Below are 14,338 nucleotides of genomic sequence, written 5' to 3' on the forward strand. Positions count from 1 at the left end.
TGACTAAGCATACATATAAACCAGCAGAGCTCTAAAGCAAACAAGGTCATCCACGCATCAAGACAACTAAGCCAGAACCTAATTAGCCCTTCTGCCAGCCCTATCCTGATAGCTCTTAGAGCAAAACTCCTTCCAGCAATCAGCTATGGTCACTTAGCCTTCCGCGGGAAACTGGATACTCTTCTTAATCTAGCCCAGGCCAAGGCATATAAATCAGTGCTACATATACCAAAGTCGGCAAGAAAAACTAGGCTAAGACTGGAGCTCGGCCTTGCAAGACCAGACCTGATATGTCAGGGGGAGATTATAAAGCTATATCTAAGAATATTAAGAGTTCCGGCAAACTCTTAAAAAAATTATTTGAGATCTATCTTCGAGTGGCCAGGCTCGGAATGGCACACAAGGCTGGGAAAGACAATACGAGTATTGAAGATCGAGGAAGTATGCATGCTGCGGCAGGACATCCCCCTGAGCGCATGGAAGAAAGTCATTAATAGACAAGTGCGTGAAATTTCCTTCGACCTTGACTACAAATCTCTTCGCCGAAGCCCTCACCTGGACTCACTAAATGATTCATACAGGGCAGGAACAGCACAACCCTACCTAAGTGAGTCCCTCACAACTGAGACCCGAAGCAAAATTTTATATATGAGGCTGACCATGCTGGGGATAGCTGATTTCAATCCCGTTTTGGCTCGAAAAGGGGAATCCATAACTTGCAGATTGTGCACCTACAAGAAGGAATCCTGGCTGCACCTTCTCTGTTGCTGCCCAAACCTCAACAATGATCGCCGGCGACTGTTGCGCCCGATTTGCCTCAGCAAGAACATAAAGTCTTGTAGCGAAGCATAAGCCTTATGTCTGTCCATTACCAGCACAATGATCTTGGCAAGACTGGCGAAATTAATCCACCAAATCAGTCTGGCCTTAAAAGCTGTGGGCCACAGTGGACGGGATCCATTCACGTAGCACCATTGACTGTGTCCCCTTTGCATGCCCCCTTCCAAGAAAGTAATGCACCTAGTAAGATACTTAATGTACTATTGAGAGTAGCTCATGCGCTCACCTGCAACAGAATATTCCAAGGCACATACGTTGGGGAATGGATAATCATGCGGGACTCAGTCATTTGAACAAAATATTTCATGCATGCAAATGATGCAACCAATCACAGTCCTGATTTTAGTATTAGCTTTTAACTTTAGCTTTTTATGTATCTATTCTTTTTTATATACAAGAATTGATTCATTGTTAGTTTTACTGTAATGATTTTAATTAATTATACAGTCAATAAAAATTCAAATTGACTAAGCATGGGGCTGGGCACCACGCCGCATTGAAAAAGATCTAGCCTTGTGGATACACCATACACTGGGGTACAATAAGAGTACACGCTGTCTTACCTGTGGTGCAGGCACCAGATGTCATGCAATCAACTGTTAGTCAGCCAGTCTCAGAAGAGAAGAGTCATTTTGCTACAGCCTGCCTCTGCCAATACCATCTAGGGCAATATCTGGTACGCAGTTGAAATCCACCCCGCAGACGGCAGGGGCATGGGTCTCATGAAAGAGGGCCCGGGTGAGGTCATCCAGAAAAACAGAGTGACCAGCATTCTGTGTATAAATAGCAAGCAGCTCAAGGGGTGCGCCATCGTAGTAGCCCTCGACAACCATGTCCCAGCCCTCCGGGTACACTCTATGAAGTACCACATCGAACGGGACCCTGGCGTGATCCAGATCAGGACCCCTCTCTGTATGCCAATGTCATGGTCCTTTACACATGGCCTCTCCAGTTAGTGTAGTTCTGTCATCGTCATGTGTGTTTCCTGTCAGTGTTCTATATATTCTATTGCCATGTCAAACTACGTGGGGTTTAGCCATATCCTACATGTTTCTTTGTTAGCCCCTTACCCAATGGACCAATAGGGTGTGCGAGCAGCGGTGTCAGTCCTAACCAGCATGGTACACATGTGTAGCTCCTAAAACTAAGAAACCTGTACAAACAACCCCTCCTGCTCCCTCCCACCTTCGTTGTCCAGGCACTAATCACTGTCCGGCAATCATATAACCATGATAAACACAGCAAGCCAATAACAATCAAAGTTTCAAACCAATTACAGTACTGTATACTGAGAAGTGTGGCAGACAGAATCCCAGAAGTCCTGCTTCGATGGGCCATTCATGATCCTCAGGGTGGCAGCCCCTGCCCTTCTACCACCTTCTTCCCCCAATCTCAATCTCGGGAGTTCTGTTTAGTGTATAGTTTGTCCGGCCCTACAGTGTGGGCATGGCCTTACTGGTACAGGTGTACAGGGTCCTCATAGCAGGTCATCCGCTAGGAGGGGTGTGAGACCCAGCCCCAGGGAGAATCCACAGTGTCTTTTGTGTTCGAGCCCGTGGTGGAGGTGTGATCCATATGTAGCACAGCAAACGGATTACGGTTCTGGTGCACAGCCACCGCCTGTGCTCCTTCCCTTGTGGCCTGATTGTCGGAGGGGCAATTTCTCTGCCTCTTTGAGCATTGACGGTTCGGGTCAGCCAGCCCTCTGACTGTGAGGCCTCTGGTGGAGCTGTCTCCATCCCCTTTGCATGTAATCAAGTACAGGCATCCTCTGGGTACAAGAAAAATTGGGTCTTCTCACCCTCAATGACCTGTCTGGGAGAAGTGCGTATTTCAGTCCAAGGTTCTGGAGTTGCGGTTTAACGACGATGCTGCATCTCCACTGTGAAGTCCAGGTAGGCAGTGATGGTAGTGCCCTCCAATTGTCAGGAGCACTTAGACCTGAAAAGCTGAAGGATTCAATTCTGGTATTGGAAGCTCAGGAGACGCTCTATCATGGGCCGCGGTGGGGCCCCCAGTGGGGGTGGCCGGCCCGTTGTGTGGTGTGCCATTCTCCCGCTCTTGGGCACCTTGCCGCCTAAGACCGTGGACACCAATCATTGCTCCAGGAAGAGTTATACGTTGGGTGCTTCTGCACACTCCAGGAAGCACAAGAAGCGAATGTTGTTCCATCATGAATGGCCTTTGGCTTCCATAGCTCTCTGCTGCAAGGCGGTGATTTCCACCTTCATTTCCTAAAGGTGAGATTGTAGCTCCTGCACAGTGGGGCACATCGAGGTTAGAGAGGACTGGGCACTGTCCACCCTCCCCACCAAATTCTGATGATCAGTTTGGAGCAAGCCCGCGTCAATGGACACAGTGTCTATCTTCGACTCCAGGATGCACTTAGTGTCCAGGATGTCCTGCAATATCCTATCAAACTGGCCCGAATGTTTATCCATGGTGGTTTACATTTGGCGTTAGACATCACCTTCCTGTGCTGGTCCTCCAGCATGAGGCACCGGATATGTTCCAGGTTCAGGCGAAGTGCCTTAGGAAGTTTAGGTTTCACCATCGTATCTCATGGAGGGGCCTGGTATCAGCCAAATCACTCCCCCGTGCACCACGGCACTGCAGGCACACCAGTCACCACACACTATTGCACCCTCCACAGCCAGCAGCAGAACTCCACACCATTCTCATAGTGCCTGGGCAGATGCAAGTCAGTTGTGCCGTCTACAGGACCCAAGAGGGGAAAATGTACCAAGGCACCTCCACCTACAGCTTCTCTGCTTTCCAAATCAATGCCCGTGCAATGGGGCTTGTCACTCATAACCACAGGCCTCAGCCTCCTTCACTCCCAGCATTTGACTTCCCTCAGGTCCAAACAGTGACCAGGCCAGGACAACAGCTCTGTGGCGGGCCTTTGCCGTGTACCCCAAATGTTCAATTGAGGTTCCAATAGGTTTCAATGTATTGGGACCCCTCTGTGACCCCAATTCTCACCCGAAGTGGTCATAGGTCCCCTTCTGGATGATTACAGCATGCTGGTTCCGAACCACAGGAGTTATGAGCCAGGAGCACGTGGGGCAGGATTCCCCCATCACAATACAGGAGGCCAGTGTTGTTGAGCCCCTCTCCTGACTGGAGACCTCACTGGTGGCATACATTCTACAGATGGCCATCCGTCCTCCTGGTTATCTGGCCATGGGCACCGTGGCCCAATCGGCTGCCGCTGGCCACCGCCAGCCACACGTTGGGCTCCCTGTCTCAGGGGCCCTCCAGATACACCCTAGGACTGGGGGGAGGGCGCGGGGGGAGGGGGTAGCTGCTCCCTTCCTCAGGAGGATATCACTGTGCTGAGGTAGTCCCTCATCCACCGTCGCCGTGACACATGTCCTGCCCGGAGTTAATGGGCACCACCATTTCTCCCCCTCCAGTCAGTTTGCCACACCTCGCTATCGTCCGAAACTTACCGTGGATCCAGGTTGATAGGGGCCTCTGGGGTGGGGGGGGGGGGCGTGCAGGCGTTACAGGGGCCTCGGGACGCTGACCAGAGAAGGATGCTGCAGGATTCTCTGCTGGTCCTGCTGCAGCTCCCGTTTAGGCGACTGCTCCGGTAGGCATCTTGGTCACACCTCTTGAGATTCGAAGGCTTTGCAATGGCAAAATAGGTACAAAACATCTGGCTCATATTGCTGAAACTGGACTCTAAGATCATTACCTCTTACTTGTAAAACAACTACAGTATTATGATTATGATGAGACATATCTTGTAATGGTTGAACTTCTGCTCTTCATCTCATACTACAAAATCTCAATCACTTTACCATACTTCCTGTTTAATCCGAATCCATATTCAGTTTGTGCACTCGGTGCTCTGCCTGATACACCCAGGAATATCCACAAATTCAGACACTAGTAGAACTTTGGAAAGCCATCTTCACAGAAAAGTATGACTTTTGCTGTGGTCTGCAAGTTCTGGAATTTTCTGTCACATAAATGTGATGAAATGTACCTTTTTTTACATACCTTGACATTTATTTTAAAAAGTGGAGAGGTCCCTGTAAGCCACATTATCTTGGACGTTCCTAGTTACAGAAATCTCTGGGTTGCAGAAAAGTCAAACGGCCAAATATTGCAGCCTTTCACACATGGAAATTTAGAGCAAATTAGTGTTTCTTAGCATTCTAGACAAGAAGAGGTAGTGGAATCAATACAAGCTATTCTACTGTGGATTTTAATGTTTCTAGTTTTCAGAAAAGCTCAGGATTGATACAGTGTTATGGCTGCTGGCTGAGTCCAGACCCGATGGCTGAAGGCTTCCCACTTGAACAGTGACTAGAATTTGGGTGTTTTTTAGGCATGGTTATAATGTTTGCAAGACATTGTGTGTGATAAAAAAAAGTAGTAAGATCCACGCAAGTGTCGTGACCTCTTCATAATTCCATTGCTCATTAAAGAAACATGCAACCACTACAGCAAGCCACACCACCCTGGACTCCAACAGTTGTGCAGCTTTTAGAACTGTCTGGAGTTGGTAGGTTTCCCTGGATGCCATCCGACCCCATGCCCACATACCACAGCTACCTAGATCCCCAAATGATGAAAATCAGAAGATAAATATTAGGTTTCTGTGTTGCATTTTGTTGTCTACTATATCACTAGGCCCAGGTGAAAATCTCTGCTCCACTCACAGAGTTTTTGGAATGCGGGCAATTTGTAGAGGAGCATGGAGTTCCTGGAATCTGCCTTCTGGCGCGAAGTGGAGTTTTTGCTTCCAAATGCGTGCTCGAGATGTGTTTTGGAGCTCGGGAGCACCACTATGGGCTCGGGCCACTAGCGAGCGCGCATGAGACTTCACGCTTGCTCGCACAGCTTCTCGCCTCGACAGTGCCCATGTAGTGCAGCTCAAGATCACAAACGCACCACTTGAGTAGCGATTGTGCTTGACAAGCAGCTACATCTACAAAAAAAGTTTTTCAAGTGGATTTTCTTCTGCAACAGCCTGTTCAAGTTGTTTTTGAGTGCGAGAAACCATTTTTTCAAACAGGAAGGAAGTGCTCCAGGGTTTTCAGTGCCATTACACCTTTTTCAGTAATAGATTTGCTCTATAAATGGATAGATAAATAAAAGTGTTTCCATGTCAAATACAAAATGTGGGGACAGTTAGATGCTTTCCAGCAGTTCATATCCTATGCTTTTCTGTAGCTCATACCGCATGCTCAACAACCCTACCTACTGCAAGTCTATGCCACATATTCTTTACAAACTATGGGACTGAATAGGATGGCATCCTCTCATAAATGGGACCACCCATCAGGCTGTCGGCGGTCCCGCCATAGTCATTAGGATGTGACCGCCGTGGAGGCAATTGCAATGCCTATATTTTGTATTGCGGCGGGTACTGCTGGTTGCAGCACAAGCCGTAGTACAAAAAGGGGTCGCTACACATATCCCTGCACTACGTGGCAGGCACCATGCAGTACCAGCCAGATGGAGCAGGGATATGTTGGGTTGCCCCCCAAAACCCACAGCTGAGGGCCAGAGGGGAGGAGGGGCCCGCTACGGGGCCCCAAAGTCCCTTTCTGTCTGCCTTTTTCATGGCGGACTAACCGCCATGAAACGGCGGATGGAAAGGGACATTGTAATCCCTACGGGGGTGCCTGGAAGGCACCGCCACCATTGTAGGGAATTCAACAACCTCCAACGCACCGGGGGGCTCAAGGAGTCGTCAGATGAGTGACGGTCAATCTTTCCGACCGCCAACCATCCGCCCACCATTATAAATGGCGGGCGGAAAGCATGGTTACGATGGCGGTGGGACCACCACCGATGAGCTGTTGGTGGCCATCCTACCGTCATCGTAATCAAGCCCTAAGTCCCTTCACACTGATGCAATGAGGGGTCATCCTATCACTTATGCAATCAGCACCTATGCTGCATTAGCTCAGTGTATTATTGAACAAATAGACTAACTCCCTTCGTAGGGACTGATTATAACCCCATCTGCTTTCCTCTTCGATAGCTTTAGCTGTGACCTACATCAAGTATATTTGAACACAGTACCTACTATTCCCTATTTCTTAGGTAACCCCTTTCCGTTTTGCTTACTCATTTCTTTCTGAATGCTTACTATCATCTTACTGACATCCCACATTCACCACCTCTACAATTTTTAATATAGAATTTCACAATGGGCACGTAGACACAATTTTCTCACCTGCCTCTTCAATTGTGGGAACACGTGCTATGCTTCACCAGTGTTCCACCACAGATCATGTTTATATTGTAAGTAATAACATATGTATTCTTTACAGTAGTAGACATAACAGTACTCTTATCTAGACTTTATCTGTTGAATGTATTGAGCCCCTGCATGACTGCCAGCAAGCTGCGAGTGTTCTGTGGGAGACGTCTGTGAGAGACGGACCGGGAGGCACATAACAGCAGCAAGCCACGGGATAGCCGTGAGACAGTAGGATACTGGTACTCTGGGACTCCGGGTCCCTGTTGGACTCTCCGGTAGTAGCAGCGGCAGAAGGCAGAAGACAGAGAGGGTAAGCGTGCGGTCGTCAGCGGCCAGTAGCGGAGCGCTTGCCTGACCGCCTAGGTGGGAAGAGGCAACACCGCACGAGCTGCGGATCATGACTTGGAGCGATTAAGAGAGGCCTGAGAGAGCCGGGAGCTGAGAGCGGGGGCCGGTTCAGCTCGCCTCGTGTAATCAGTTTCTTAATTCCATAAACAGAATTGCTTCTGCTGCAAGGCTTTGCTTCTGCTGTGAGAATCCAGCCCAGGTTTTGCAGTGATCAGTCAGTGTTAAGGAGGGAAGCAGAGCGGTGCTCCCCCCCAATTGCGCCTTGCACCCTGCATCCTGCGCCCTGCTTTGCTCAGCACCAATTACCCAGCGACACCCAGTAAAAGAACTCAGCACTAAGTGAAAAAGTTAATTTACCATCTTTTCTCAATAATAGTAATAAGGGGAACAAACGCACAGAGAGCCACTTACCTGACACGCCGCAACCTTAGCTCCTGGGACCACGCCGACACCGCCAGGAGTCACGGGGGTGTTGAAACAGCATCGCCGCCCCGGGACTACGATTCCCTGCAGCCTCAGCGGCAGCGCGCTTGGTTGACGCTGCGACTGCGCCAGGAGGCGCGTAAAAGAACTCCAGAGCCCCGCTACGCGGGACGCGCGCAGGACGAGCCGGGCGAAGACCGGGCCAAGGGCGGGCCCGTTTAAGCCCGTTCAAGCACGGATAAGAACGGGACGGGCCACCCCACTAGCAACTGGAGACTAGATCAACAAGCTTAGTGTATCAATATATATCTTGGGATCCATATATATTTGGCTGTGCAGTTACACTAGCCTTTCACCTGTTGTAATCAAACATGGCTTCTATGCCCGAGGAGGGGATTGTCGGAAGGAAATCGACTGGGGGCACACTAATGGGCACTTTAGATAATTTTCTGATTAGAGTGTCATCAGCCCTGGCAAAGGACATAGAGCTGACCGAGAAAAGGCTCTCTCTGGACATCGCCTTTGATAAAAGATCTTCCCTCGGCACCCTGGCGAGGAGTAGATCGCCACTGACCCATCACGCTGATATAGAGGGGACGCTCCCGCCGTCGGGAGTGGAGGCAAGACCCCCATCGCCCCAGCCAGTCATTATTCTTGATACATGCGATGCCTCGCTTAATAGCAACGGTCCCGAAGAGGATGCATATAGAGCCCCATCACCTAATATAAGAACACGCTCAGCAAGCCAAGCAAAACTGGGAATGGTACGACAAACCGGGGGTGCACCGGCAAAAAGAAAGCGACCTGGAGCACAACCACACATGGGGGGAAGGAAGGCAAAAAGTGCTAAAAATTCTGCTACTCAAGAGGATTCGGCTCTAAGCAGACTGGTCTATTAGATAAAGATGTTCATAATATGAATTTGACCTCTGTGGGGGTGGAACCTTACCCTGATTTGGGCCCTCTGTTTTGGAAAAAACTGGAGGGCACTATGAAGAAGATATGCTATCCTATCCATGATCGGTTGGACTCAATAGAAAATAGACTGGTATGCCTTGAACTTTCCCTCTCACAAGCACAAAAGAAGGCAGGATTGAGGAACAGTACCACTGCTGCACGCCCGGTAACATCATCTGGGCATATTACAACTGATCTTAGCTCTAGTGGTATGATGATTGAGGGGGACAAAGCAAGACAGCATAGTAAAGGAGTGCCCCCTGCTATCTCTCCGCCTCTGGTGCCGGCAGGGGATGGAAGTACAGTACATACCAATAGACGTCCCCAGGCTAAATATGTTGCTAAAGCCTTACCTCCGGTTCTAAATAAAGTAGGGGCTGAGCCATCATTGGTAGGGGATAGTGGAACAACACAGGGCAATGGCAGAAGGAGGGAAGCTAGACAACAAAATCTGCCTCACTTATCCCTGGTACATGAGGACGCCCAACTACCGTACATTGATCTCCCTCCCCAATCTGACCCTTTTGTAGTAGTGTTGGTGGGGGTCCCACCAGTTGCCCAGGGGAAGCAGGAATCTTATCTTGATCTTAAACATAAGTGTATCTTTTGGCTTTATAAGTACCGCCCATTGCCAAGTAATCTGCGAGCTGAGATCATGGGTGTTAGAAGAGTCAATTGGATTGGAGGAAGATGTAAGACTGTCGCAGGGGATTGCATTATTATTAACTTTAGAAATTACAGATGTGTTAATCACATTTGTAATTGGCCTTACAATGATCTCTCCCCTGGGATTCAGGCTCTTCCACTTGCTTACTTCTATGGCCCTCCAGTTCCCTCTGAGAGGGCTATTTTCCAGCAGGGCACCACACCAAATTATTGACCATTGGGGAATGTAAGGTTGTTTAATAGATTCGAGGCTCTCTCTGGCTTGGCGGATTGCGACTGAAATCATGCACATTTTAGTTTCACCTCATGTAGCACAGAAGAGAGGAACAGGGATGAGGGAGAATTGAACCTGAGCCTAAACCTAGCGATTATACAGGGGAACAGCGCAGTGAGGGAGGGCAATGTTGGTTCTAATGTTAAAGCCACTAAAGCCACCGATAATACTGTGAGGGAGGGCAATGCAGGATGTAATGTTACAGTGTTGGATAATATTGTGAAGGTGGGCAATGCTGGTTATAATGTTGGTTATAATGCTACAGCCATTGTTAATACTGTATTACACAATGATTCTTATTCCCTGGAATGCCAGAACATTGTATATCATAGGTCAAGTGATGATTCCACTGGGGGCGATATGATTCCAGTTTCCAAAGAGCCAGTATGCTCCACCTCCTTAATTTCATGGAATGTGGCAGGAATAGGGACAAAAGTTATTTCGCCTGATTGGTAGGAATTTATTGATCACTTTGATATATGCCTGTTCCAGGAGGTGTGGGCAACCGAGGCCATACATAAAGTGGGATACTTGAATTTTTTTGTCCCAGCAGTTAAAAAAAGTCAAGGTCGCCCTATGGGTGGTCTGGTCATATGGGTCAGACAGAGTCTTAAATGCCACATTCAGCAGCTTTCGGTGGTAAGCAGTGACATTTTAGTTGTTAGACTCAAATTTCCAAATGACTTAAGAATTGATATTTACAATGTATATGCAAGGGGGCTCCCGGGCAGTAAGAAATCTGATGTGGTTACATTGGTAGATACACTGTTACAGGCTACTCCCCCCAGTATACTATCTTTAATCGCAGGGGACTTTAATACTAGGTTTGAGCCCCTTGGTCTGGACGATACTGGCTTAACAGAGGAGGAGGACCTTAGGTGGGGAATTCCACAACTGGGCACTAATTCTATAAAAAAATGGACAGAGGCCGCGATACAGATGAAAGGCCTCTGTATGGGGAATCAGCTAAGGGCTGCTAATGGGCGCACATTGTCAGACAAAATGGGAAAGGAAACGTTTGACAATGGTGTAAGGGCAAGTAATATTGATTATTTGCTTGTCCCGCTTAAGTTATGGAGTACTCTCTTAGATATGGAGGTGGTTGCTCATATTGAGAGTGACCACAACCCTCTTTCGGCATCGTTTAATTTGGGACTTCGTAAAAAGAATGTGGTTCCTGGAAGACCAATCTTACCTGATTTGGTATTATCAAATGATGAGTGCCACCTTAAGTGGTGCCAGGTTGTGGGGCATCAGGAAATTATCTCTGACATTAGTGAGGACCTGGAAGGAGCACTAGCAGCTATTGAGGAGGCCACCTTGCTAGGCCCTTCGCATCAACCTCTGATGGAGATTCATAATAGCCTGTTTGCTAAATTAAAAAAATCTTTTTGCAAACCTAACTTTTGCAAACCCAACCTAGGCACTAGATCCCAGATCACAAAAGAAGAAACCTGGTATAATGACCTCTGCCGCCAAGCTAGGGGAGATTTAGGCCTTGCTTTAAAGACTAAAGACCTAAGGAAAATAAAGCTGGCCCGCTCAAATTATAGACAAACTCAATATGTGGCAAAAAAGGAATGGGTACAAAACTGGTGGCAAGATCTCAAAATGGCATGTAAATCTAAAAACCCCAAATTTTTTGGGAATATTTTTAAATGGGACAGGGGAGGGCATAAAGAGAGCCCTCAAAATAATGTTGATCAAAACTCATGGGTTGAGTATTTTAGCCCCCAATATGCCAGCAGTGTAGCTAGTAGTAGCGAAGGGGTGTTTGCTCATGCCTTTTATAAAGAAGCCACTTTCACTTTAGGAGAAGTGGACAGGGCACTAGACCTAGTTAATGAGGGTTGTGCCACAGGCATGGACTGTGTGCCCGCAGATGTATTTTTGAATAGCAGAGCCGGCTGGAGGATATATATCCTGTATGTGGCAAATGCCATAGCACAAGGGATGGGGGTACCCCAATCATGGAAAGGTGCAGAGATAGTGCCAGTGTACAAAAAAGGGGATAAGTCGTCAGCAGCTAATTATAGACCGATAAGTCTGATTGACTCGATCCAAAAGATTGTGGGTCGTCTTGTATTGGGCAAAATCCAGTCCTGGATGGATGATGATAACATCTTGAGTCACCTCCAGGCGGGCTTTCGCCCGAAATCAAGTACCATAGACCAGGTCTTTAGGTTTATCATGTTATACTGGCGTACGGTGATCTTAGAGAAAGGCACCTTGTACGCGGTCTTTGTTGACCTAAGGGCGGCTTTCGACCTTGTTCCTCGTAAAATCCTGTGGAAAGTCCTTGCAGAGCTGGGGATGGCACCTGAACTATTGAGCCTAATCGTCCGCCTACATGAGGATACTTTTGCCCGGGTTCGGTGGGGTCGTCAGGGAGAGGTAACGGAAACCTTCCCGGTTGAGCGGGGAGTGAGACAAGGCTGTGTCATGGCACCGACCTTGTTCTCGCTCTTCGTGAACGGGGTGGCTGAGTTCCTCTCCCTGATCCCTACCGATGCCCCGGCTATGTGTGGTGAGCGGGTCCCGATCCTCATGTTCGCGGACGATACTGTGATTATGTCAAAAACACCAAGTGGGCTCCAGCATGCTCTAAAGCGCTTTGAACTTATCTGCCTGAAGAGAGGCCTAGCAATAAACACGGCAAAAACCAAGTGTATGGTCCTTAACGGCCGTATATCACCTGGGCCTGCTAAACCTTTCAGAGGAGCGATGTATATGAATGGCGCCCCACTAGAGCGGGTTCACGCCTTCACTTATTTGGGGGTCACACTCCAGAGAGATCTGGGGTGGATCAGCCAATTAGATATCGCAGTATTAAAACAACATCAGCAGGCTGGTATTCTTCTGAAAAAGTTTAGCTTATCAATAACAAAGCCCATTAGCCCACTATTGGAAATTTATAGGATGAAGGTGCTAAGCTCGACATTGTACGGAGCCGAGCTATGGGGATTTCAGAATCTGAAAAATCTGACGCTAGCAGAAAACAAATTTTTGCGTAAAGCAACTAGCGTCCCTACAAGTACTCCTTTAACACCTCTAATGTGGGATCTTGGGCAAAAAGCGGTCCAGGACCTTGCCGCTCTACGGCCCTTGCTGTATTGGCGCCGACTGTGGACCACAGAGGAACTCCAACATTATGCACAGGGCTTATGGGAGATTATGACAAAAGATGGCTCCCAAAAAATTCACTGGCTGAAGTCCATTCGGTCCCTACTAATTCGGTTGGGACTGCGAGAGCTATGGGACGACCCGACAAACGCTATATTCCCTTCCAAGAAACTTCTGAAAGTAAGCTATTGGGAGATGATAAATGCAGAAGTATGTATAAGGGGTTCTTCCTCACACCTAACAGGCCGTTTCCTAGAATTTAAGGCCCAACCGAAACTGGAATTGTATTGGGATGCCATAGAGAAAAATCAGGACCGCAAACTCTATTTTCAATTTAGAGTAGGCTCCCTTCCAGTTAGGTCTTTCACAACCAATTGGGCAGGGGAAAACGGTAGGGATAAATGCCCTAAGTGTGGTAAAGAACGAGAAACAATAAGTCATCTTCTCTTTTTTTGCCCCTTATATTCTGCACCCAGAGCCATGTGGGTTAAGCCTATCTGCAGAACGATTGGTACACGAAGGTACACTGAGGCTTTAAGAATTTTAAGTAGCGATCCCAGCCCTCAAATTGCTATTGCCATGGCTAAATTTCTGAAATGGGCTTGGGTAATCCGTATGCGCCTTGTTGCGGAAGGGCTCTGATTATTGTTTGTAGACTGTGTATAAATATGTGGGCCTACTCAATTTGTGTAACTTATGTGCAATACCCCCTGTACTGTTAAAAATGATGGATTTGGTTTTATGAACTTAGTTTTTATGCACTCAAAAAATTGATATTCGGCAATCGTCTACAGTAGTTTAATTCAAATCTTAGATATTTATTGAACGTTTTTTAATGGAATTTTATACTGAAATACTGTGATTTTATGTATGTTTTTATGTATGCTTTATGACTTACTTGTCGAATAAAGTATGATGATGATGGTTGAATGTATTTCCAGATTTGAAAAAGCCTGTGGCCTGCATTCCACAATAGGGGTGAAACATGTGTTGTCTGTTTCAGAAATAACTGCAATTTGACTACCTAATTTGGAATAAATAGGATTCTCTACTATGGTCTTTTATCATTTCTACTCCACCTATCATCTATGTTTGTATAAATATTGAATGCATATAAAATATGGAATTATAGTGTTTGCATTGCTTTTACTTAAACTATTGATTCTACTAGGGTACCTGTAGGCTAAGGTGTAGGTTGAGTATAGTTCTGCATAAGCGGTATGAGCATCCATTGATTGGTAGCTGCTGGCTGGGACTTGCAATGCACACTAGACTGCTCACTTTTCTTGGCTTGGCCCTCTTGTGTAATTGGGTGGAGACACATAAATACTACTTTTGGCTGAGTTTTCCACCCAGAATTAGTGAATACCATCCACGTGGGGATCCCCATCTAGTTGTAGGTGGAAATCTACAAATACTGAGATCTCTGCATGCACATTTCGCTTTGTGAAACTGGCCCCTGACCATCATGCAATAAT

Source organism: Lissotriton helveticus, chromosome 3_1 (assembly GCF_964261635.1).
Source record: "Lissotriton helveticus chromosome 3_1, aLisHel1.1, whole genome shotgun sequence".
In the NCBI taxonomy this organism is placed as follows: domain Eukaryota; kingdom Metazoa; phylum Chordata; class Amphibia; order Caudata; family Salamandridae; genus Lissotriton; species Lissotriton helveticus.